General features: G+C 37.4%; 1 protein-coding gene and 1 non-coding gene across 2 annotated transcripts in view; one reads left to right on the top strand and one right to left on the bottom strand.

Annotated features, from left to right (window-relative positions):
* Positions 1–24,195, bottom strand: part of ADAMTS3 (ADAM metallopeptidase with thrombospondin type 1 motif 3) — a 233,873-nt gene that overhangs the window by 172,116 nt on the left and 37,562 nt on the right. The window lies entirely within an intron of this gene.
* LOC118710139 lies at positions 16,833–16,935 on the top strand. Its single transcript, XR_004985316.1, has one exon. It is a non-coding gene; the product is annotated as a U6 spliceosomal RNA (small nuclear RNA).

Below are 24,195 nucleotides of genomic sequence, written 5' to 3'. Positions count from 1 at the left end.
TCAGGAATAATCATTAGATAACTCATCAGAATTTTCCATATACAATTTCCAACATATGATTATAAATCAAACTCCCAATCTATAATTTAAACCCTGCTCATCAATCATTATCTATTTAATAAATTAGCACTCTTGCCCCCTCTAGTGGGTGAATAAATAAAAAACTGTGTTTGTTTTTCCAGAAAGGTAAAAATTAAGCCTGAAGCCTTGTGCATGTGTATTCAGAAATATGCTTAGAAGACAGGTAACCACTGAACACTAGTCTAAGAGGCTCAAGAAGACTGATATGAAGCCGCCATATTATAATGAAAAGAGATGGTTGAATTCCAACTCCAACCCGTAGGAATAATTGAATCTCAGATTAGTTGTTTAACTGAGGCTCCACTTCACGTCTCTAAAATGAGTCACATAAGAGTGACTTCATATGTTTCTCATGAGAATTAACAAGTACTATATATGAAGTGCTTTGCACAGTTCCTGGCACACATTAGGCTATTCATAGTATCAGCTTCCTTTCCTCCTTATTGCTGTCTCACTACTCACATCACACACACAAGCCTGCCCCTTCCACGTAGTCTCCCAAAGTGCCATAATTTTTTAGATATGCTTCCTCAGGGAAGGCTTCAAATGTGTGTACAATACTGAGTGTGTACAATATTGAGTGTGTACAATATTGAGTGTGAGCTTTTCCTAACTTCCTGTTTTTCTCAAAACAGGAAGTTAGGAAAAGCTCACACTCAATATTATTTCAGTCCAGGCTGATACTGGCTCTGTTATTTGGCCTCCTTCTGAATCAGAATTCTAGCCCTTTCAGCATGTCCTCTGACTTATCTTTCCTGGCAACAGGTAAAATAGGTTGGCTTCACAGAACTTGATTTCTCCACCTCGCAGATTCTCTAACTGCCACGTACATCTCAGGGGTACAATGAGGAGTACCAAAACTATTTTTTTAGAAATTCCTTTAAATGTCAAAGCCCACCCAAAAATTACATAGCATTACGTGTTTTTGAAAACTAAATCCATTGTCCTATATATCATGACTTAGAGCAGTGGTCTCAAAGTTTGGTCCATGAACCCCTGGGAATTCTGAAACCCATTCTCTTAAAAGGGTTCTACAAGGTCAATCTATCCTCATTTTAACACGCAGAGGTTCTTGCCTTTTTCACTGTGTTGATATCTGCACCGATGATGCAAAAGCAACAGGTGAGTGAAACTTCTGGAACTTTAGCAGTAATCTAGACAGTGTAGACAGTGGCACCCAAGTGTATGAGGAATCATGATATTCTACACCTCTACATACTTACAGTAATAATATTTTTAAAAAGCTAGTTGAACTTAATAATGTGCTGATAAAACAGTAACAATTTTATTACATCTTTAAACTAAAGAACAACTTTTGTAATAAATGCTAGATATTTTTTAATATATTTTTATTGATTTCAGAGAGAAAAGGAAAGGGCGGGGGGAGAGGGGGAGAGAGGGAGAGAAAGAGAGAAACAGAGAAACAGAGAGGGAGAGGAGGAGGGAAGGAGGGAGGGAGGGAGGGAGGGAGGGAGGGAGGGGGAGAGAGGGGGAGAGAGAGAGAGAGAGAGAGAGAGAGAGAGAGAGAGAGAGAGAGAGAGAGAGAGAGAGAAACATCAGTGATGGGAGAGAACCATTCATCAGCTGCCTCCTGCACGCCACCTACTGGAGATCAAGCCAGCAACCTAGGCATGTGCTCTTGATGGAAATCAAACCTGAGACCCTTCAGTTCACAGGCTGATGCTCTATTCACTGAGCCAAACTAGCCAGGGCTACAGTCCAACATTTTTAATAGTCTGACAGAAATGGGAAGTGCACAAGCATATCACACTTCCACTACATACCAAATTATAAGGGACATCTCAAGGTCACTGGTGTAATTTTTTTCAAGGAACACCATTTTACTTGAAATAACAACTAACAAATTATTGTTATTCAAACTTGGGTATTTGGCAGACATCTTGAAAATAAATAAAGTGAGCCTGCCTTTTCAGAAAAACAAGTGACAGGATTTGCTGTTAATGATAAAATTCAAGCTTATTGGCAAAAATTAGAATTTTGGAGTATTTGTCTCTTCCACTGTGAGCTTGTCAGGCTGCCATGAAAATTCTGATTCCATCTATGAATATATTAATAAATGTTTCATTGTAATATCTCATAATTCAGTGAACCAATATTTTCCAAATGACCAATGCATGAAATTATAAAATCAGACGTGGTTAAATGAGCCCCTGAAAGTACAACATGGATTTTAGTGTAACAGAGCACAAAACTCTTTGATATGGTTTCAGATTCCACATTGCAACTAACCTTTAAAATGCTGCCATTTATTGAGTTTTAGTATAGCAAAAAAGAATATCCTCAATTAGCTGAAAAGGCTATTAAAATACTCCTTTCTTTTCCAACTGCATATGTTTATTAAAACCAAATTTTCTTCATAGACTTCACTCAAAAATAAGATATGAAAAACCTCACAGTCTTCTCTTAAACCAGATATTTAAAAGGTTGGCAAAATGAAAACCAATGCCATCCTTATAAAATTTAATTTTTAAAAACACAGAGCCATTTTTTAAGTTATTTATGTTAACATACAATGGGTATACTATTATTTTAAATAAATCAATTTTTAGCATTTTCTCAGCTTTAATTTCTAACATGACAAATGTAGATTGGCATAATTTATAAAAATAAAAGAATAAAATCTCTTTGAGGTCTTCAATGATTTTCCATATATGAGGAAAGTCTAAGATCAAAAAGTGTGAGAATCACTGCCTTAGAGAAAACAAGATCCACCTACTGAAAAAGGTTATCAGTTGAGAGCACTTCTCCCTCAGTTTGAAGCTGGAATGTCAAAAACTAAGCAACAATAAACAGATACTTAAAATTCCTAAGATAAATACAAGGAATACCTAGAAATGAGAACTGAGTTCCTGAAAGTGATATTAATTCACATCTGGAAATCCTGTTACAGGAAAAAAAGAAATGGGGCTTGACAATGTAAATGACAAATAGAAGGAATAATAATATTTTTGTAAATAATCTGATATTCATACATTCTCAGTTCTACTGCTTCTCTTATTTTTCAAGGCCAAGATTTCATGCCCTATAGGAGAAATTAAGCCTGTTAAAAAAAAAAAAAAAAAAAAAAAAAAAAAAAAACCCTACATACTGATCATTTTTCTACTGAAAATAAAATGTTATCCTCTGCTACTGTAGAATATATGCCAAATACAGAAAGATCCCTGGTGAAATATCTTTTAACAACATGCAAAGCAAATCATGTAGGTTTATGCAGTATATTAAGGGCACATAAACAGTACTTTTGAACATAAAAGTTACTCATAAGTTTTTGCTTCCATCTCAAGCAGTTTGTTTTCTTACTGTTTTCTTACTGAAATGGGCTAATTAACCTACTAGTTCATGTTATAAATTCCTTTAAAGTTAAGAATTTAACAATGTCATCTTTTTATCCCCAATATGTATTTGAAAACAAGGTATTAAAATTTAAGAATATTCAAGGAAAGTATTGCTTCTTTTATTTTGCAGTGAGTCCTAGATGTAATACACACACACACACACACACACACACACACAAAAAAAAAAAAAAAAAAAAAAAAAAAATCAGAGCTGTGCTAGCACATGCTCTCATGAGAATAATTACTGGATACTGGATATTCCATAAAGAAGATGGGCAAGATGAAGAGTTAAAGTAATTCTTCATGAACAACTCAAGTTGACAGCTATGGAATGATTTAAGTTCCTGGGAAAACCTTTGCTAATGATTTGTTTTATGTTAAGATATTCATCAATCAAAGGTGTCTCAAACTTAATTGTAAAATTTGATGATCATGATTATAAGTAAGGGAGAAATTCATCTAAAAATTAGCCTAAGGTACAGCAAAACAAAACCTGTAATTTGCAACAAAGGTAACTTGACACTCCATTTCTGAACTTCTAATAAGAATGAGATGTCAGTATTAACAAGAATAGTAACTAAATACATAGAGCAAGTGGTTCTCGACCTTCCTAATGCTGCGACCTTTTAATATAGCTCCTCATGTTGTGGTGATCCCCAACCATAAAATTATTTTTGTTGCTACTTCACAACTGTAATTTTGCTACTGTTATGACTCGTAATATAAATATCTGTGTTTTCCCACGGTCTTAGGCTCTACAGCACTGGTTCTCAACCTTTGGGTCGTGACCCACATGTTGAGATCCGCTAGTAGGGTCGCCTAAGACTATCAGAAAATGCAGATATTTACATTACGATTCATAACAGTGAGTCCCAGATGTAAAACACACACACACACACACACACACACACAATGGGAAAACACAGATATTTACATTATGATTCATAACAGTAGCAAAATTACAATTATGAAGTAGCAACAAAAATAATTTTATGGTTGGGGGTCATCACATGAGAAGCTGTATTAAAGGGTCGCAGCATTAGAAAGATTGAGAACCACTGACATAGAGCCTCGCTATTCAACATGTGAATCTGTAGCAATAGATCCCAGAGATCTTGTTAAAATGCAGAGTATGGGCTTCATCTCCAGGAATGTAGGGAAGACATACTTCTACTCCATCTAGGGATTCTTTCCACGAAGTACAACTGAATACCCTAGACATTACAAACACAAGAAACCTAAAATTCTAATTATGGGGAGAAGAGAGACTGACTAGGGACCTCAGAACCCATGATGAGAGGCTGGGTTTTCTTTTTGCCTCATATATTCCAGACTTGAAGTGGAAAAAGCAGGCTAAGTCTGAAATAACAGGAACAAACAAAAAATAAAAGCCCTAACAAAAGACTGTTCCCTTTAGCCAAAGGACCAGGAGAGGGGCAGCCTCGAAATATAGAAAACCGTGGGCAATAACAGCCCTACTCCAGCCAAACACCAGAGGGAAAAACGCTGTGGTCCCACCATCACCCACATCAGCACAGGCCAACTGAGGATCCTAGACTTCCATCCTCTCAACGTTTTTATGAGTCACCCCAACATTCCCTTATATGTGAGAGAGAGACATGTGAGAGGCTGGAACTTTCATCCCAGAAGTTAGTAACCAGTCCCCAGTGTCATCAGTGGACACTGCAGGGGAAGCCAAACTCCCACCCCCTGCCTAGAAGTAATGAAGCATCCTTGCCTTTTCCCACGTGACCAAACTATACCCTGACTACGAGCTGTCTAAAAAGTCACATAAATATAAGCAAATTGAAAGTAAAATTATGGAGAAAGACATATGACGTAAACATCACTCAAAGGAAATCAAGAGTAGTTATATTAAAATCAGATAAAAGTAGACCTCAGAGCAAAGAAAATTAACAGAGACAGAAAAAGTTATTATATAATAATAACATCATCAACCCACCAAGAAGAGATAGCAATCTTATAGATATGTATCAAATAACAGAGCTACATAATAAGTTACACAAAAACTGATAGAATTAGAAGAAGAAATAGACAAATTCACAATTATAGTTGGTGCCTTCAATATGCTTCTTGAAAGAACTGACAGAACAAACAGAAAATCAACAGGGATCTATAAGAACTTAATGCCATCAACCAGTAGGATCCAATCAATATACAACATTTCACCCAAGAACACCAAAATACATATACTTTTAAAGCCCACAGAAAATATACTAAGATAAAATTCCCTGGTCCATTAAAAATTAACTCAACAAAATTAAAATAAATAAAATCACACTGAGTTCACTGACTAGAATGGAATCAAACTAAAAATAATAGAAATATCACACACACACTTAGAAACAACTACTTTTAATAATCCATCAATCAAAGACAAAAATCTCAAGATACTGATGTAGAGTTTTTAAGAAATTAATATTACCATGATACAAAAACCAGACAGAGATAGGAAAAGGAAAATTAAAGCCCTACATCAATATTCATTATGAATATTGATGCAAAAATCCTTAACATTAGCAAACCGAATCCAACAATATAATAATATAAAGAATTATACAGCATGACCTACTGAAGTACACTTCAGGGATGAAAAGCTGGTTCTTATATGAAAATCAATCAAGCAACTCAATCTACCACATAAACAGGATAAAAAATAAGAATCACATGAGAATACTTTGACAAATTCAACACCCATTTATGAGGAAAACATATTCAGAAAAATAGAAATGGGAGGAACTTCCTCAACTTGATAAAAAGTATCTTCAAAAAACCTATGGATAATATTATACTTAATGGTAAAAAGACTCAAAGCTTTCCTCCTAAGAGCAGGAAACAAGGCAAAGATGTCTGTTCTCACAACTCCTGATTTAATATAGTACGAAAAGAGGACATAAAAGACATGCAGATTGGAAAGAAATAAAACTCTAATTCCAAATGATATGGCTGTCTATGTAGAAAATTCCAAGGAATCTATACCCCCAAAAACCAAACAAACAAGAAATCTCACTATGGCCAACAACAAAAAGAGCCTCCATAGATTAAGTCAGTCCAGCAAGGTAGCATTATATAAGTATGCAAAAAATAATGAATTATATTTTATATAAGCAATAAACATGTCAACATTAAAATTATAAAAGACAATACCCTTATAACCACTCAGGAGTGGGGGAATGAAATAAGGGTCTACATCTAAAAACACATGTACATGACTTACATGATGAAAACTATATGAAACTAATGATAGAAATCAAAGATCTAACTAAATGGAAATATATTCTGTGATCATGGATTGAAAGTTTCACATTTTAGTGAAGATGTCAATTCTCCCCAAATTTTTATACAAGTTTAAAACAATTCCTATGAAAATCCAAAAAAGATTTTTTCATATAGATAAGATTATGCTAACATTTATACAGAAAGGCAAAAATAATTAAGATAGCAAAGACAATTTTGAAAAAGAATAAAGTGGAATTAATCTCCCTAAGTACAATAGATTAGACTAAATGTAAATATTAAAATTACACAATGTCTAGGAAACAAAGCATTTTGAGTTTGTCAAGAATTTTTTAAATGGGATACAAAGCACATAAATATAAAAGAAAATATCAATAAATTAGACTACAAAATGAATGATTTGAATAACAGTTTTTGGAACTCCCTAAAACAAGGATTACCAAAATCTCAAGATAGCATTTATTTGCCATATGCCTATTCCAAAATAAGCTTGGATCTTTCTCCTCTTCCTCATTCAATCTACCCCAACCCAAGGTTCCTCCCTTAAACACATTAGAATTACTGAAATGTGTGAAAAAGCAAAGCAAATAAATAACAAACCTTTAAAAACCTAACACTACAGTATTGTGCATGTTACATTTAAGGTTACTATCCTAGTTTCTCTCTGAAATTCTTTGAGTGATGTCCTGAAAGCTATTGGCCTTCATAAATAGCATTAATGAATGCTATTTCTCAATAGCATTCATTAAATGACTACCATTATCTTTTCAAAACTCAGAACCATCTATGTCATACCAGAATATACCCTGAGTAACCCAGGCAGTGTGGCTTAGGTTGTGAGTCTACCTATGAACCAGGAGGCCACTAGCAAGGGCACATGCCCAGGTTGCGGGCTTGATCCCCAGTAAGGGGGCATGTGGGAGGCAGCTGATCAATTAGTCTCTCTCATCAATGATGCTTCTCTCCTTCTCCCTTCCTCTCTTAAATCAATCAAAAATGTATTTGGGGGGGGGGGGGGAGAATATACATACCCTGAATAGAGCAGGCTTAAAGGAGAACAAAAAAACAAAAGAAAGATGAGTGGGTCTGAATCTCATTAAGACACATATGGAGTTACATCTGAGTCATTGTGTCTGCTCTACACTTCTACAGCAAACAAGAGATGAGGCTTGGAAAATTCCATTCCCTTGGATTTCTATGCTCACCTTAGCAGAAATGGTGTGGGCCCCCCACCTACCGCCCCCGCCCCCACCCGGCTACTCACAGCGAATCCACACTGGGAAAACTTGGAAGCACCCCCACAAGGAAGATAGGCAGCCTGGCAGAAAGTATGCAGGATGGTGGTGAGGGTTGTTGCTATTTTCTCTCACTACAGACTAGATTAAAGGTGGGCTCCTAAAGCTACTCAAGTAACAAGGCAGTATAGACCAACCTTGGAAATGGATTTCTAAAAGTATAAGGCCCTAAAATTTCTTTTAGCTTGAAAAATGTTAGATTAAAAATGCCAGTCCCTTTCAATTACTTCTCATTCTTTTGTTTGCCACATGACAAAAAAAATTTAAAAGCTGAGCATCTGCATGAGTTTGATAATATACTCAAAGTTGTTATTTTTTTTTAATACTATTAAAATGTTAAGTAGGTGAAATGGGTTAGGAGAATGTAACATGTTATACTTCTGATTATTTCTGCAGGCACCAGGTTTTCATTAAGACTCAGGCATGTGGGCTTGTAATTATTTTCATGACAACAAACACTAAAACTGGGGAACAAGATCTGTAGTTTAAAGAAATTCAATCTTCCAAATTTTCTCCACATAGTCCAACATACTGCTTGCATATTTTATTTGTTCAACCACTAAGGATGTGTTAACCATACTGATTCATTCACAATCAGTTTAAGTTAAATCATTTTATAAGTTCAGACTAGAGTTTAATTATCAAGTAGTAATTTCAGGTTTGATCTTCATTTTTAAAAGTTGACATATCATTAAAAATAGATAATAAATCAAACATATATTCTAATACAAAAGTTCACAAGTTTTATTTTTTTGCATGTGTTCTAATAAAATCATTCAAGAAACATCTTTCTACCAGTTTTCTTCTCAATGTCTCATTCCAAAGTTACTTTATTTCCCAACCTATAATTTATTTTCTTCTCTCCTGAGATATGTTTGCTGATCCTAACCATATTTATACTCTTTAATGTTTTCTAAACTTTCAATAGAAAAAACAACCATATATCTACCTTCATGAAAACACTGTGAAGTAAAAGATTTACACATATTATCTTAGTTTAAGCCTGACTGAAAAACCTCTATAGTATATATTATTCCTACTTTATAAGTAAGAAATGAGATAAGAAAATTATTTCATCATAATGGTAAGTTTAATATTTATACAATTTACTTATATCCTGCTTAGTCCAGTACAGAGAGTTCTTTCTGGTTCCCACTCGCAAATAAAAGTTTTTGAACCACAGGTTCTATGTCTATTTGACAGAGACAACTGACAATGTACTAGTAGTGACCATCAAGTTTGAGGCAAGAGCCCTCCAACATTAATAAATTCAGAGCTTGGAATGTGTATTTTTTTAATATATGTTTTATTAGTTTCAGAGAGGGAGAGAGATAGAAACATCAATGATGAGAGAGAATCGCTAATCATCTGCCTCCTGCACTGGGGACTGAGCCCACAACCTGGGCATATGCCCTGATAGGGGATCCAACTGTGACCTCCTGGTTCATAGATCAATGCTCAACCACTGAGCTGCACTGGCCTGGCAGGACATGTATTTTTTAGAGTGTATCAAGAGTACCAAAAGCTAGTAAAATCAAATTTTCAAATAGATGGATTTCTAATACCAAAAAAAGTTGAATCAAAAGTAGGAGAAAAGTATTTATTCTCCAAAACAGACTGAATTACCAGATGGAAGAAAGAGTTTCAGAACAAAGAGTATCCTGTTCATAATTTAAGGGAAGAATCTAGGCATTCTATGATCAACGTATTACTTAGTACAGCTGGTATGCCAGCTTGGATGGAAGACTTCCATCCCCACTCTCTGATGCTCTTAATTTCCCATCTGCTCTATCACTTCCTTATTCCTCCTCTAGTGTCCTAAGTTTTAAAAGGGGGGGATTGAGGTTAAAGAAAGAAAGAAAAGAGGAAGAAGAAAGGAGAAAGAAGAAAGAAGAAAGATGAAAGAAGACAGAAGACAGAAGATGGAGGGAGGGAGGGAGGCTTATGAAAATGGACACTAGTATTCTTGATGATTGCCAGGGTAATAAATGGTGATTGGACAGAGGCTTGACTTGGAGTGGTGATCGCACTGTGTACAGATGATGTGTTGTATAATTGTGCACCTGAAACCTGTATAATTTTGTTAACCAGTGTCACCCCAATAAATTCAATAAAAATGAAAAAAAATAAATGAATAAATAACAGGTAGGACAAAACAGAGCCTTATAATGTTCAATAAGAAATCAATTTCTGTTGATTGGATTTAATTAAAGCTGTGCTCATCCTTACTGAATTTAAGAACTTATTTTAGAGAAGATCACATCTATAACACATCACTTTTATTTTATAAATGAGAAAAAATGTTTGAAAGATACTGAAAGGGTTGTCCTTGTTGGCATGACTCAGTGGTTGAGTGGCAACAGTTCGATTCCGGTCAGGGCATGTGCCCAAGGCTGTGGGCTTAATCCCCAGTGGGTGGCATGCAGGAGGCAGATGATCAATTATTCTTTCTCATCATTGATGTTTCTATCTCTCTCTCTCTTTCTCCCTGCCTCTCTGGAAAGGCTTTATTCACATTATTAATAAGCTTACACTTTACACATTTCTATCTGCATGTCTAAAAAGAAAGCAGGTGACATTCACTACCTTTTGTTATAAAAGGGAAAAGAGAAGGGAAATTATTGGTCAAACTGCTTCAAAATCTTTCATAGAAATACAGTCAAGACTAAAACAGGATTCAATAGTAACAATTCCAAAATCAATAACTAAAAAAGAATCCAATATCATCTACTCATTTCAGTTCAATTATTTCTTAGATGCCTAGAACAATAATAAATAATCCCATAATAATCCATATAACTATTATATGTGCTGTCAATCAAGATATTTAGAACACTATAATTTGAGGAAATTACTTTTTCTTAGGACATATATTTCAATACAGTAAAAAGAAAAAGATGGACGCACAAAGCAGAACTATTCAACAGCCAACTATTTGGCATGAAGACAAATTAGCACATTATTTCCAATATAGCATGATTTCTGTTTACTTTTCCTGTGTAACCAATCTTGTTCACCTACAAACATACTATCTGCCTACTATGTGCCACTTGTTATGCTGTGACACATTTCTTTTTCATTTCTATCACTTAATATTTTGAAATGAGCTATAATTTTGTAAACAAAAATCCATTAGATTTTCCAAAGATCCAGTTGTATCTCCTGTAAACATAGCATAAGGAAAAAAGAGGCTATGTTTCATCTTACAGAGGAAATTTTCAAGCTACAGTCTTGGCAACATGAGCTAATAAAATCTGGAATGACAAAGTGATCATCAAAGCAGTAGCTTTTGGGTGGTTTTCTAGCCATATTTTTTTAATGTAATAAACCAAATGTTCTTACTTTGGGCTTTATCTTGCTGAAAGCAGCATTGTTCAGGCATGTGTTCAATTGGGAAATGTTTTATCAGTGTAAAATGACTCCATCTTGTGGATTATCATGACCATGGCATTCAAATCTCACCTTTCTTCGAGCTCGTCAAGACAGTTAGCATCAGCCTGGTCCCTTCCAACCTTCACAGTCTGTAGAATGCTTATTTCCTGTTGGATAATAATCTTCATAAGCAACCCTGCTACACAATGTACACATATAAAAGTGTCTGCCGTTCCCACGATCACCACCACTGCTGCGATCCTGATGGAGCTTAGCTGCTCCAGCCCACAGGACCAACGCTGCTCAGTGCAGAGGTAGTTGGTTTCTGTGACCCACAGGGCCTTTGACAATTAAAATCTTTCCCATAGTATCACGGACAGTGTTAGCTCCACCCGTGGTTAACTTTTTTCAAATGACATCACAAATCAAACCACCTTGTTTTGAGAAAAATAGATGTAATAAAAGGGTGTTTACTAGAAAAGCTGAAAACACTTTGTTTTCAGGGAGGAAAGTTTACATGCAAGCTCTAGATTTCTGTTGACAGCACTGGACATGTTTTTTTTTTGTTGTTGTTGTGGTGGTTTTTTACCTTTTTTATTTTTATTTATTTATTTATTTTATTATTTTTTTTTACATATTTTATTGATTTTTTTGCCCCCTCCCTCTCTCCCACACATCCCCTCCCTCCCCAGAGTTTTATGTCCATTGGTTGTACTTATATGCATGTATACAAGTCCTTCAGTTGATCTATTATCTCCCCCAGATCTTCCTCCCCTCCCCACTGTAATTTGACAGTCTGCCTGTTGCTTTACTTTCTCTATATCTGTCTCTTGGTTCATCAGTTTATAATGATCTTTATCATCCACCAATGAGTGAGGTCATGTGGTGTTTCTCCTTCAATGATTGGCTTATTTCACTCAGCATGATGCTCTCCAGTTCCATCCAGGTTGCTGCAAATGATGAGAATTCCTTCTTTTTTATGGCAGCATAGTACTCCATTCTGTAGATGTACCATAGTTTTTGGATCCATTCATCTGCTGACGGGCACCTAGGCTGTTTCCAAATTCTGGCTATTGTAGATTGTGCTGCTATGAACATAGGGGTGCAAATATCCTTTCTGATTGGTGTTTCTAGTTTCTTGGGATATATTCCTAGGAGTGGGATTACTGGGTCAAATGGGAGTTCCATTTTCAGTTTTTTGAGGAAACTCCACACTGTTCTCCACAGTGGTTGCACCAGTCTGCATTCCCACCAGCAGTGCACGAGGGTTCCTTTTTCTCCGCAACCTCGCCAACACTTGTCGTTTGTTGATTTGTTGATGTTGGCCATTCTGACAGGAGTGAGATGGTACCGCATTGTTGTTTTGATTTGCACCTCTTGGACAATTAGTGACTTTGAGCATGTTTTCATGTGCCTTTTGGACATGTTTTTAACATAGCAAATGAAGTTCTGAACCAGAAGCCGAACAGCACACCAGGAAAAAAAGCTTATTTTAGCAGGAGAATCTCCTCCTACCGGCAGATAAGAATAGTCACGTAAGTCTATGTCAATTCCACTCTAACTAAATGATACGGAAACACAGTTCTTTGCCTAAAAAAAATAAACAGCCTTCATTATCAACCCAAAAATGACTTTCCATATTAAGTTGACCCCAGTACTTGTCATATATGACACTCTATAATAATGTGTCCTGGGAGGCTTTTTGGACTTCTTTAAATTTTCTCTTTGAGGGAAAAAGGGCAGCCTGTAGTGTGGCAGTTGGTAAGTCAACCACAAGAGTAGTGAGTAAGGGGAAAGAGTGGCAGAGATCATCTGAAGACAGTGTATAATGTATGTATGAGTGGGATGTCTATCCGCACATGTAAGTGTATACAAATATAGATTTCGTTTCAGAGGCCACTCAAGCCCATTCTTTACAACTTTTTTTAAAAGAAGGATGAAGCACAGTAAGTGTCTGTGGCAGGTCTCTGGTGTTTGCCTGTCCAGCACCTCTTTTCTCTTCTTGTGTTAACCGCACCTCACTCTTCTTTAGGACAGCAACCCCTCGCATGCCATCTTTTAAAGGATGATTCAATCAAAGATGACCGAATTGGAATCTCACTCCTGGGGATTTGAATCTACAGGATGTGATGGTTGGAACTTAGCCATTCCAATCTCCCAGAAAATGGATTTTGACAGAGTTCTTGCTGTCTTGGTTCCTGTCGTCTTAAAGCTTGGCTGTTTAGCTTTTCCTTAAGTTTATGTGAGTCATCCAAAATACGTCAAGCATATTCCATGTCTCATCATGTTAGCCAGTACTATTTCTCTTGACAACTAAAACACCCAACTGGTGAGGTTGGGATATGCTGAGAACACACCACGTTTTGGTCTACTGTTTATAGGGCACTGTTCTTAATTAGTATTTAAATCACTACAAAAATCCCACCACTTCATCCATGATATCTTTTCAGGTTGATGGAAAGTCAAGAGCCATTTTTACATTCATCCTTCTATCCTAACATGAAACTCTATAGACACTTAGCTGGTTCCCTACCTAAGGGCTTGATATCTCTTGGTGTTGATGTCCAATACAGAGATAAATGCACCCCTGACTCTTTTGACTTGTTTAAAACTTTATTGCGGATCTACATGGGTAATAAATAAATGCCCCTGCACTTATGCTTATTGTTTAAGCCATATATGCTCCCAGTCACATCAAGCATGTAATTTTCACCTTCGAATATATGCAAATAACAAACACAATGTCATGGAAATGCACAATATCATTATTCACCATGTACAATAATAATACCAATTCAAAAAGTACATCTATAAACTGCAATAAATAAGCACATGTACATTATAAAATATGTATAACTCTATAAAGAGAAATATGGAAGCCCACCTATATAGGCATACTACCATCCCCTCCAAATGTCCTCTCTACTACTCCTATATGAATTTGGGATGTTAGCTTTTAATCTGTACCCCAGCAATGACTCATTAATAGTAATGATTCTGAAGCAGCTTATAAGCAGACTAAAGGAGAAGGGGGCAGGGGGCGGTTAAAACAAATTAGTAGTTAAAATTGCCCACAAATAACTCTTGGACAGAAAAACTAAGTTATTTTTATTTTACTTTCTTAAGATATATTTAAGGCAACTATAGAAAACAAAAGTGTGGTCATATTTAACATGGGGAAGATGAGTCAAATAATATTGATACAATTTTCTGAACTGAGAAACAGAAGAATTAAGAGAAATATTTTTAATATATTTTTATTGATTTCAGAGAGGAAGGGAGAGGGGAAAGGGATAGAGAGATAGAAACATCAATGATGACAATCATTGACTGGCTGCCTCCTGTGCGCCCCCTACTTGGGATCAAGCCTACAACCCAGGCCATGTGCCCTTGGCAGGAATAGAACCTGATACCCTTCAATCTTCAGGCAGATGCTCTATCCATTGAGCCATACCAGCTAGGACAGGAATACTTTTTATTTTAAGGAAACTTTGAAATGTCACCTAGCTAATTCAACCATGAACAAATATAATCTCAAGATACCAATACCTGAATAGATTCTATACTAAGTAGATTCCATAGGAATGTCTTCTTAGGAATACTATTTTGGTGTAATTTAAAATTTTACTTATTGATTCCTTTTGACAGAGAGAGGGAGGGAGGGAAGGAGGGAGGGAGAGAGAGATCAATTTGTTGTTCTACTTACTTAAGCATTGATTTATTCTTGTATGTGCTCTGATGAGGGATCGAGGCCCCCCAACCTTGATGTATGAGGACAATGCTCTGACCAGCTGGTTACCTGGCCAGGGCTATTTTGGCATAATTTTAGTTAATGTGACCACTTCGAACAAAAAAGATTCTGTAATTTAGTTATTTTAGCAATTTAAACTTGACCCTAAACTTTAAATCTTTTGCTTTCTATAAACTCTGTACTCTTGTGTTAACTTTCCTTTGGTGGGCTACTTCTTTCTGCCTCTTCCTCTGGGTCCTATTCTTCTTGTTCCCTGAATATAAGTATCTTAGGCATATGCAGGGGGGCAGAGTGTACTTGGGAATCTGTACCTTCTGCTCAAATTTGCTATGAACCTAAAATTGCATAAATGAATGAATAAATAAATAAATAAATAAATAAATAAATAAACGTAAATACATATGCTCCAAGGCTCTACATTTCAGCTCTTCCCATCTGAACATCCTCAACTCTATCCACTGCTCAGCATCAGTTACCTTCCTTATGCCCATATCTTCAAATTCCTCTCCCTGGCCCTGTATCTCTCCAGAGTTCCCACAGCTCCTGGCTGTCTGTTAAACATCTCTATCTGCACATCATGTTGGCAGTTCATATTCAATATGTCTTGGAATTTATCAAAAGTTTTTCTTCTGTTCTGTTTTCCATATTTTCTAGTCATCCCAAAACTTTCAGCTCAGTTCAGTTCATCTTTGATCCCACTACACATACTCTTCCACACCAGTTGCCAAGTTGTAGGAATCCCACTCAATACTGTTACGCAATCTTTTCCCTTTCACTACGTCCACAGCTACTTCTCCAGCTCCTAATCCTTCCTATTATTGTATTGTATTGCATTGCATTGCATCGCATTAGTGTATTGTAGCTACTGAAGAGCCTCTAAATTGCTCCACCACTTCTTCACTCCTGTTTTACTCCCCATCATGTAAACTAATTACTTAATCTTCTTGAGTATAATGCCAACCAGGAAATTCTTGTTTATACTGCCCCTCAGAAACTCTTTACATGTCCCATGATGATACCAATTAAGTTTCACAGTTCTCCTTCCTTCCCCATATTTGCCAATTTTATATCTTTACTACTATATTTTTCTCCATGCAGACTGGCATTCTCCCTCTTTCTGATCTCTTCATATTTAAATAGTAAATATTCTTTTTAAGACTTTCCTCTCTGAACTCTTCCTTGGGCCATAGGATCAGAGTAACAATTCTTATTCTGTCTTCTGAATTCCCACCCCTTTCCCTCCATTCTCATTCTCTCTCCTTCCCTCCCTCCTTCCTTCCCCCCTCCTTCCTTCCCTCCCTCCCGACCTTACTTCCCTCCCTCCATCCCTCCCTCCCTTCCTTCCTATGTCTCTAAAAGTCAATGAAAACATATCCTTGGGTGGGGATTTAAAAGAAAAATATACACTGAGTGGCCAGATTATTATGATCTCTGAGCACATAATAATCTGGGCACTTAAGGTGTGTGTGTGTGTGTGTGTGTGTGTGTGTGTGTGTGTGTGTGTTTCTTTAGAGGCCTGGTGCATGAATTTGTGCATGGGTGGGGTCCGGCCAGCCTGGCCAGGGGGAGGGGACATGAGCCATTGGCCGGCCTGCCTGCTGGTCAAACCCTGGTTAAGGGGACAATTTGCATATTAGCCTTTTATTATATAGGATATACACTGAGTGGCCAGATTATTTTGTGTTCAGAGATCATAATAATCTGGCCACTCAGTGTAAAGTGCTCAATTTGGCAGCACATGTGCTAAAAAATTAGGACACAGTGATTAGCATGGCCCCTGTGCAAGGATGACACACAAATCTGTGAAGTGTTCCATATTAAAAAGAACAAATATCCCATGGCCCAAGTTCCTCTGTCTCTCAATGCCCAAGACCAATTCAAATTCAGAATAGCTCAAAGGAACTGAATTCTTCTTCCCTGGGGCAATCCCTCTCTCAGGAAGCTCATCAGATTTTCATGCAATCAGCTTCTCCTGAGTTTACCCAGTCAGTCGCCTAGTCAGTCTTTCTGCCATTCCCCACGCTTGTCTATACTTCTGCCCAGATTCAAACTGTAATCACTGTTCCTTACTCTACTGTAAACTCTCAAATACCCCTGTTTAAATAATCTATATCCTCACCAAAACATTTAACAGTTTCTTACACACAATCAGCCCTTAATGATAAAAATAAGTAAAATAAACAATAGTCAAAATTAATGCTACTTAACATTTTAAAATGAATCCAAACATTTCTTATCTTTATGTCTGATAATACATAAACAGGCTCAAACTGTTTAAGTCTAGGTCTATACAGTGATCAACCTCTCTTGTTTGTTTTTCTAATGCTCGTACTCCCTTATAATAGCAGGTGTCTTCTGAATAATTTTCAAAAAGAGCTTGGCACCTAGTTCACAAGGTTGTTGTTAGAATTAGAGAAGAGAGGACTTAGCAGAGTCTCTGGCATGTAATCTGTTCTCAACAAATGTCAGTTTATATCATTCTTGCTGTGAACGCTAAATTTACTTATAACTGTTCCAAAACAAATTCTATAAAGAAACAGCCTCGAAAGTGACTATTTCTTAAATTACACATAAAAGATGACCCTAAAACTTCCCCCCAATACACAAAGCTTCAGATGTCCCTTTCACCAAACAGGGAAGGAAAACATGGGAGCTTCTATGGCGGAACAAACTTAAGTGAGATGCCAGGTTAAATTGCTGGAACTGAGACAATAAAAGGCCCCAGGGGAAGGACACTTCACAGTCGAAGAGGAAATGGTACATCCTTTCTCCTACACACAAACTCATAATTGGAAAAAAAGGCTGAGAACCCTTCCTCCCACCACTGACCTTCTAAGTAGGTGTGGCGGGCCAAACTCCATCCTCAACAGTCGTACAGATTTTGATCTTTTTAACACCTGGTCCAGTTTGCAAAGACGCTAAGTAAAACTTAACTAGGTTAGTTTCTCTCCAACTTACATTGTACCTCCATGAAATGTCCTCTCTCTCAGAACAGATTAAGCAGCACCTCACCTCCTACATTGTCCTGATTATAACCCTCACGAGATGCTCAATCTGCCATGTTGAAGATACCTTCACGAAACAACACTCAAGGTTAGTTGAGACTCCGAGACCAGAAACAAGGAATGGAAGTCACCTACAAGATCTAGGATTCATAGCAGGTACTGTGTGAAAAAAAGAGTGATCCTCTGAAATTAGACCATTCCTATTACTAACTTTAGAATAAATATAGAGCGACTGTACTTAATAAATTGAACATTTAAGTCTCTCCCACATAGGTTCTATTCTATTCCATCACTAAGCATTGTATAACAACTTTCTTGAAAACTGCTATAGAAATTAATCATAACCAATGAAAAAAGAACAGTCTTCATTTCTGACCATGTTAAAAATGTTACAACATTTTTAAAAGGTTAAAACCATTATAAAGTCTAACATTCACTTCAAAGTTAAAAACACACACGTAAGAACTGAGCAAATACCAAAGTGAGCCAGTTGCCTAACACTAGCAATTATTTAACAGAATTGTTTTAAGTCTTAAAAATATTAAAATCTCAACCATAACCCCACCAGATAGAAAATAATATACTCTTACTTTATTTTCAGATACAGCTATTCTGTGAATGTGAGAGGATAATGATAGCTGAATAACCTAATTTTTAATTTCATTAGCATTTTGAGCATTGTCCAATAATCTTTCATATAACAAAGAGTAAAAATTTTACTACTATAAAAGTTAAATAATAATAAGAAAATGTAGGCAGAGTATACATTCAATCTACATTTGATGCATACATTAAAAGAAGAAAAAAACTTTATATTTCCAGTAATTTTTGAGACAATTTCTTTACAATTTCATGAAGGCAACACAGACTCAAGAGTAATAATTCCTTCTTTTTTTTCTTGAAAAGCACAGTTTCTAGACCTCTTACCTGTTTACACAATTAACATTAAAAAGAACAAAACCCTGAGAACAATGTTGTCCTTCATATTTTACAAGCACATTGTTTTCCATGAGTAGGATCTACAACTACTTAAGGTTAGCCCAATTGAGAAAAAAATAATTTACCTTTAAAGATTTAATGTATCTTGTTTTCCACTGTCAGGACTACAATGTTTAACTTAATGTATTTTCTTTTAAGCTTGAACTGCCCAAATCTTCAGAGTAATCTTTAAAAGTAAGTAAAAGGGAGAGACTTCCAAGAGGGGGGGTGGAGGCAGGGAGAGAAGGAAGGATGGAAAGAAAGGAGGATAAGAAGGATGAAGGCAGAATGGTATGCAGGTACCTATACATACCTGATCCTCAGAACTGTCAGAGATCTGCTGTTCTGTTGGTGAAAGCAACACTAGCCTTGTCTAAATACGTGCATGCTGACAATGTTCTATGATTTTTAAAGTGAAGGCAATGACAATGCTGTATGGGTAATTAAATAAAACATTGAACATAACTAAAAAGAAGAATAATTATTGTTACTGAATATTTATTATGTCTCAGGACCTGTACTAAGTGCTTACACAGATTATCTATTCTCACAATAATTGATGCAACAGGTTTATTCATTTATTGTTTATTATTTTAGCAATAAGAACAGGGGACTTAGAATGGTTTTATGCCTAGGTGATGAAGCCAGGATTCATACTGCTCTCCACACTCTTTTTTTAAAATTTCTTTATTGATTATGGTATCACATAATTGTCCTCATCCCCCTATTCCCATCCCAAACCCCTCCCCACGTATTCCCCCAACCCCTGTTGTCCATAACCACTGGTTAGGCTTATATTCATGCATACAAGTCCTTTGGTTGATCTCTCTCCACACTCTTTTCTTAACCAGTATGCTTCTTATTGTTATTAAATAATATGCATGTTGTTAGTCTGATACATATTTTCTGAAGGACATTACTGTCTAATGAGAATTGATGCTTCATGAGAAAAGGCAAAGGGCAGCCAGCTCAAGTAAAATACTGAAATAAATAATAATTTTATATTGCCAAATCAAGAATTTGAAGTTGAGGAGAAGGAAAAACTTAATTGAACAGACTAGGAAGAGGCCTTGAGACCCCTCAGGAGTGCTTTGGATTCAGAACCAGGTGGTACAAAGGGAAGATGCTGGACACAGGGTTATGAACCCAGTTCTTTCATAATTTGAAATGTATGACATGGATTTCAGCACTCAACTTCTCTGGGCATCACTTTTCTCATCCATAAATGGGAATGGCTCTTCAATATCCAAGGGCCATGCAGGTCCATTACTAAAATCCTGGGAGGACACACAGACCCTTACTTCCCCTGCGAGGTGTGCTCACAGCTCCAGGGTAGTCTACACTGGGAAGGGCATCTGCTCCATATTACTGAGAGTCAAAGCAGAGTCTTGGGACCCCACTCCTATTTAGTCTGCCCTCAAATGTCTCCCTGAAATTCCACCAATTATGAGAGTGGCATCTGACATTACAAAAGAAAACCATTGCTGAGGCAATTAGGATGGATCAGACAAGAAGCTACTTATCATCCCTACTTAGTGTGGAACTGTTCATCACCTTGATAGAAATGACCCTAAAAGGAATTTATAAAAATTAATCTGCTTCTTTTCTTTTGTCCTCACTCTCCAAAGAAAGAGAAGGGGCAAAGTCAAGATCAGACTTAAGTACAACTGTGAAGAACAAAAAATGTACAGACTTTTCTTTAGTACATCTCCTTCCTGATGGTCTATTTTCCTAGGCATCGCCTGATTCTTCAGGCATTTCCTGATGTATGCTTCGTCTCCACAGTCCACCTCACCTCTCCTGTCTCCCATCTCTTCAGTGTCCTTCAAGGAGCAGGTCTGCTCCATTACTAATGCGATTTGACCTAAGCTAAAAACTCATAACTAAAGAGTATATTTGCCTTTTCCAATAGTGGAAATCCCAGGCAAAATGACTATCAGCTGGAGTGGGATGGGGCTTTATGATTCCCTTGTACCTGTGGACAGTGCAAATCAAATTCTTCTCTGAGAGGGTGTGTGGGAGGGGTGCAGTCAAGTATCACAAAAGAATTTAAGAGGCTGGGATTAGCCAGAACCAGCCTTCTAGGGCTTCACCCCAAACAGGAAATTGCTGCACTGCTCCGTGGCTTCCCTGCACTGGTGCCCAGGCAGCTGGCCAATTCACTAACCCCTTCCCTGGCCTCGCTCAGATGGCATCGTGGCATCATTTGTGCAACCCTGGCCCCACAGTAACCCTGGCTGGCTTGAGAAAAGTTGGCAGAGAGAATCCAGGGTTTGCTATTTAAAGCTATACGCAGCTACCGTGGAAAGAGATGTGGACAGATGCTTTAGTGGCAGAGGATAAGGCTAGACACAGAAGCTTTTCACTTGCCATAATGAAGTTCCCTCACCTGCTGCAGTTAGGCATGCCAATTTGATAGAAAACAGCTCAGTCCATTTGTTAATTGCTAATTATGCTCACCTGACTATCCCATCAAGCAAATTTTTCAGTTATATTGCTTGGTTTCAAATCATTAAGATTATATTTTCAGCCTCCATATATATTAACTATGCATACATATCTATTGTATATATATAAAAGCTTAAGTGACCAGCGACCAGCTGGTAGCTATGATGCACACTGACCACCAGGGGCAGATGCTCAATGCAGGAGCGAAAACCACAGGCATGGAAACATGTTACAGACTGATGAATCTCAGAGGGAAGGCGGGGGGGAGGGTTGGAAGAGATTAATCAAAGATCTTATATGCATACTAGAGGCCGGGTGCATGAATTCGTGCACCAGTGGGGCCCCTCAGCCTGGCCTGCGGGGATTGGACCAAAACCGGCCCAATACCAGATTAGTGCACCAATAGTCCTTTGGCCTGGCCTGCAGGGATTGAGCCAAAACCAGTTCTCCGACATCCCCCGAGAGATCCTGGATTGTGAGAGCATGCAGACCAGGCCAAGGGACCCCAAAGGTACACAAATCCATGCACCAAGCTTCTAGTATATTATATATATTTATACCTAAATGGTCTATTTTATATAAATAATAAAGGCCCAGTGCACAACGTTTGTGCACTGGGGTTGTGATGGGCCCTCAGCCCGGTCTGCGCCTTCTCAAAGTCTGGGATCCTGAGAAGTCCTTAGCACTGCCACAGAGGAGGGAGAGGATCCTGTCATAGAGGTGGGAGACGCTCTTGTCACTGCTGCTGTGCTCACGAGTCATGAGCCTGGCTTCTGGCAAGTGCACTGGCCACCAGGGGGCAGCTTCTACTTTCTGAGTCTGGCCCCTGGTGGTTAGAGCACATCATAGCAACTGATCATTCCACGATTCTGTCAATTTGCATATTAATATTTTATTATATAGGATACATACATATGCATATGGTAGGGAATGCATATATAAATAGAGATCCATATAGGTTTGAATTCAAACTGCCCAAGCTATTTATAATATTAGGAAGACTCCCTGGTACCAGGATTACATAACAGTGGGAAACACAGATTCTGAATGCCAGGTATCCAGTCTTGTGTGAGACTTAGGACAAGACATGCCCTCCTCTGGACATTTACCCATAAATGGAAGCTGTTGACAGGATTAAAACAATTCCCTTAAAGGGCAGATCTTTGCCTCACACATAATAGTCAGTGCTCATAAAGTGTAACTAGTATTAGTGGTATGATTGAACATCTGTGGTCGCTCAGGAGGACCACGGTGACAGATTCATGTTCTTTGGAAGTCAAACTGTATCTCCGCCAACCCTGATAATCTGACACTGTGTTCTCCCTTGTCCTCTTAATTTATAAGATATGCTCAATCAGAGCCTTACCTAGGGAACTCCTAACTATCTTTAAAAAGTCACCTCAACTACCATTTCCTTAGGGAGACTTTCCTGACTCCTAGCCTAGGCCAGATGACTTTGTTATTTATTTCATAAAACAATGTCCCCTTCCTTTATAACAGTTATGCCAGTTTATCTTTATTTACACAGTTGGGTAACTTTTTTAAAAAATGATGTGGAATTTAATGAACAAACTAAACTACCAAGCAAAATAAAGGCAGTCTCAAAGCTGGAGAGCAGTCTGGTGGGGGATGGGGGATAAGGATGGAGTGAGGGGGGACTGGACAAAAAAAAAAAAAAGAGAGAGAGAACTCATGGACATGGACAACAGGGTGATAATTACAGGGGGAGAAGGGTGGGTAGAGGTAGAAGAGGGCATAGAGAAGAAAAATGGTGATGAGGAAATAAAACAAGTAAATCAAAGTAAATAATATAGTATTAATAATAAAATCAATTTAAAAAGTAATGTCTGTATTCCCCACTCTGTCTGAACTCCATTGGGGCTTTTGCATTGCCTGCTTTTGCACTGCATCCTCAGCATTGAAAGTAGCATTGCAGAAGGTTCTCAAAAAAATCCTTATTGAATGAATGCAAGACTCAGCCAAGTACTATCTAGATGCCAATAAAGCAATTTGTTTTTCTCCTAAAAAGCACAAAGAGGAAGAACTCACTCCTAGAAATATAAAGAATCCTGGGAGTTACCAAGGGGCACAGAGTTGGAAAGACTGATACATGTCTACCAGGAAAAGAAGTCAAACAATCCAAGAAACTAAAGAGGTGTGGCTTTTCGTCCTTGGCTCGAGAAACATTTTAATGTTCCATCAAGGAGAAGCCACAGAAAGAAATGAAAGGTTGTAAGGCAGAGTACTAAAGGTACCAATGGGAAAGGAAGGAGAGGAATTTTGCACATAAGAAGCATTTATTCAATTAAGGTTCCCGAGATCTGGAAGGTGATAGCCAGCAGACTGCCCACAGAATGTAGGTGTCTTCATTCTTTCAGTAACTCATCGAATAGTTAATGTGTTCCTATTGTGTATCAAGCATAGGCCTGATTTTGTGGATTGATATAAGAGTAAGCATTACAGACACAGCTCCAACTTTCCTGGAATTTCTAGTTTAGCATGAAAAAGAAGCCTTTACACAAAAATGTATGCGATCAGTGCTCAGTAGGAACTACAGGTTGTTATAGTAACAACCTCAATGGAAAGTCAACACATAAGCATAATTTATTTTCTTCCAAGGAATTAATCCAAAGCATAGTATTTTATAATGT

The sequence above is a fragment of the Pipistrellus kuhlii genome, unplaced genomic scaffold (assembly GCF_014108245.1).
Source record: "Pipistrellus kuhlii isolate mPipKuh1 unplaced genomic scaffold, mPipKuh1.p scaffold_m20_p_1, whole genome shotgun sequence".
In the NCBI taxonomy this organism is placed as follows: Eukaryota; Metazoa; Chordata; class Mammalia; order Chiroptera; family Vespertilionidae; genus Pipistrellus; species Pipistrellus kuhlii.
This window is presented reverse-complemented; position numbering and strand designations above follow the sequence as displayed.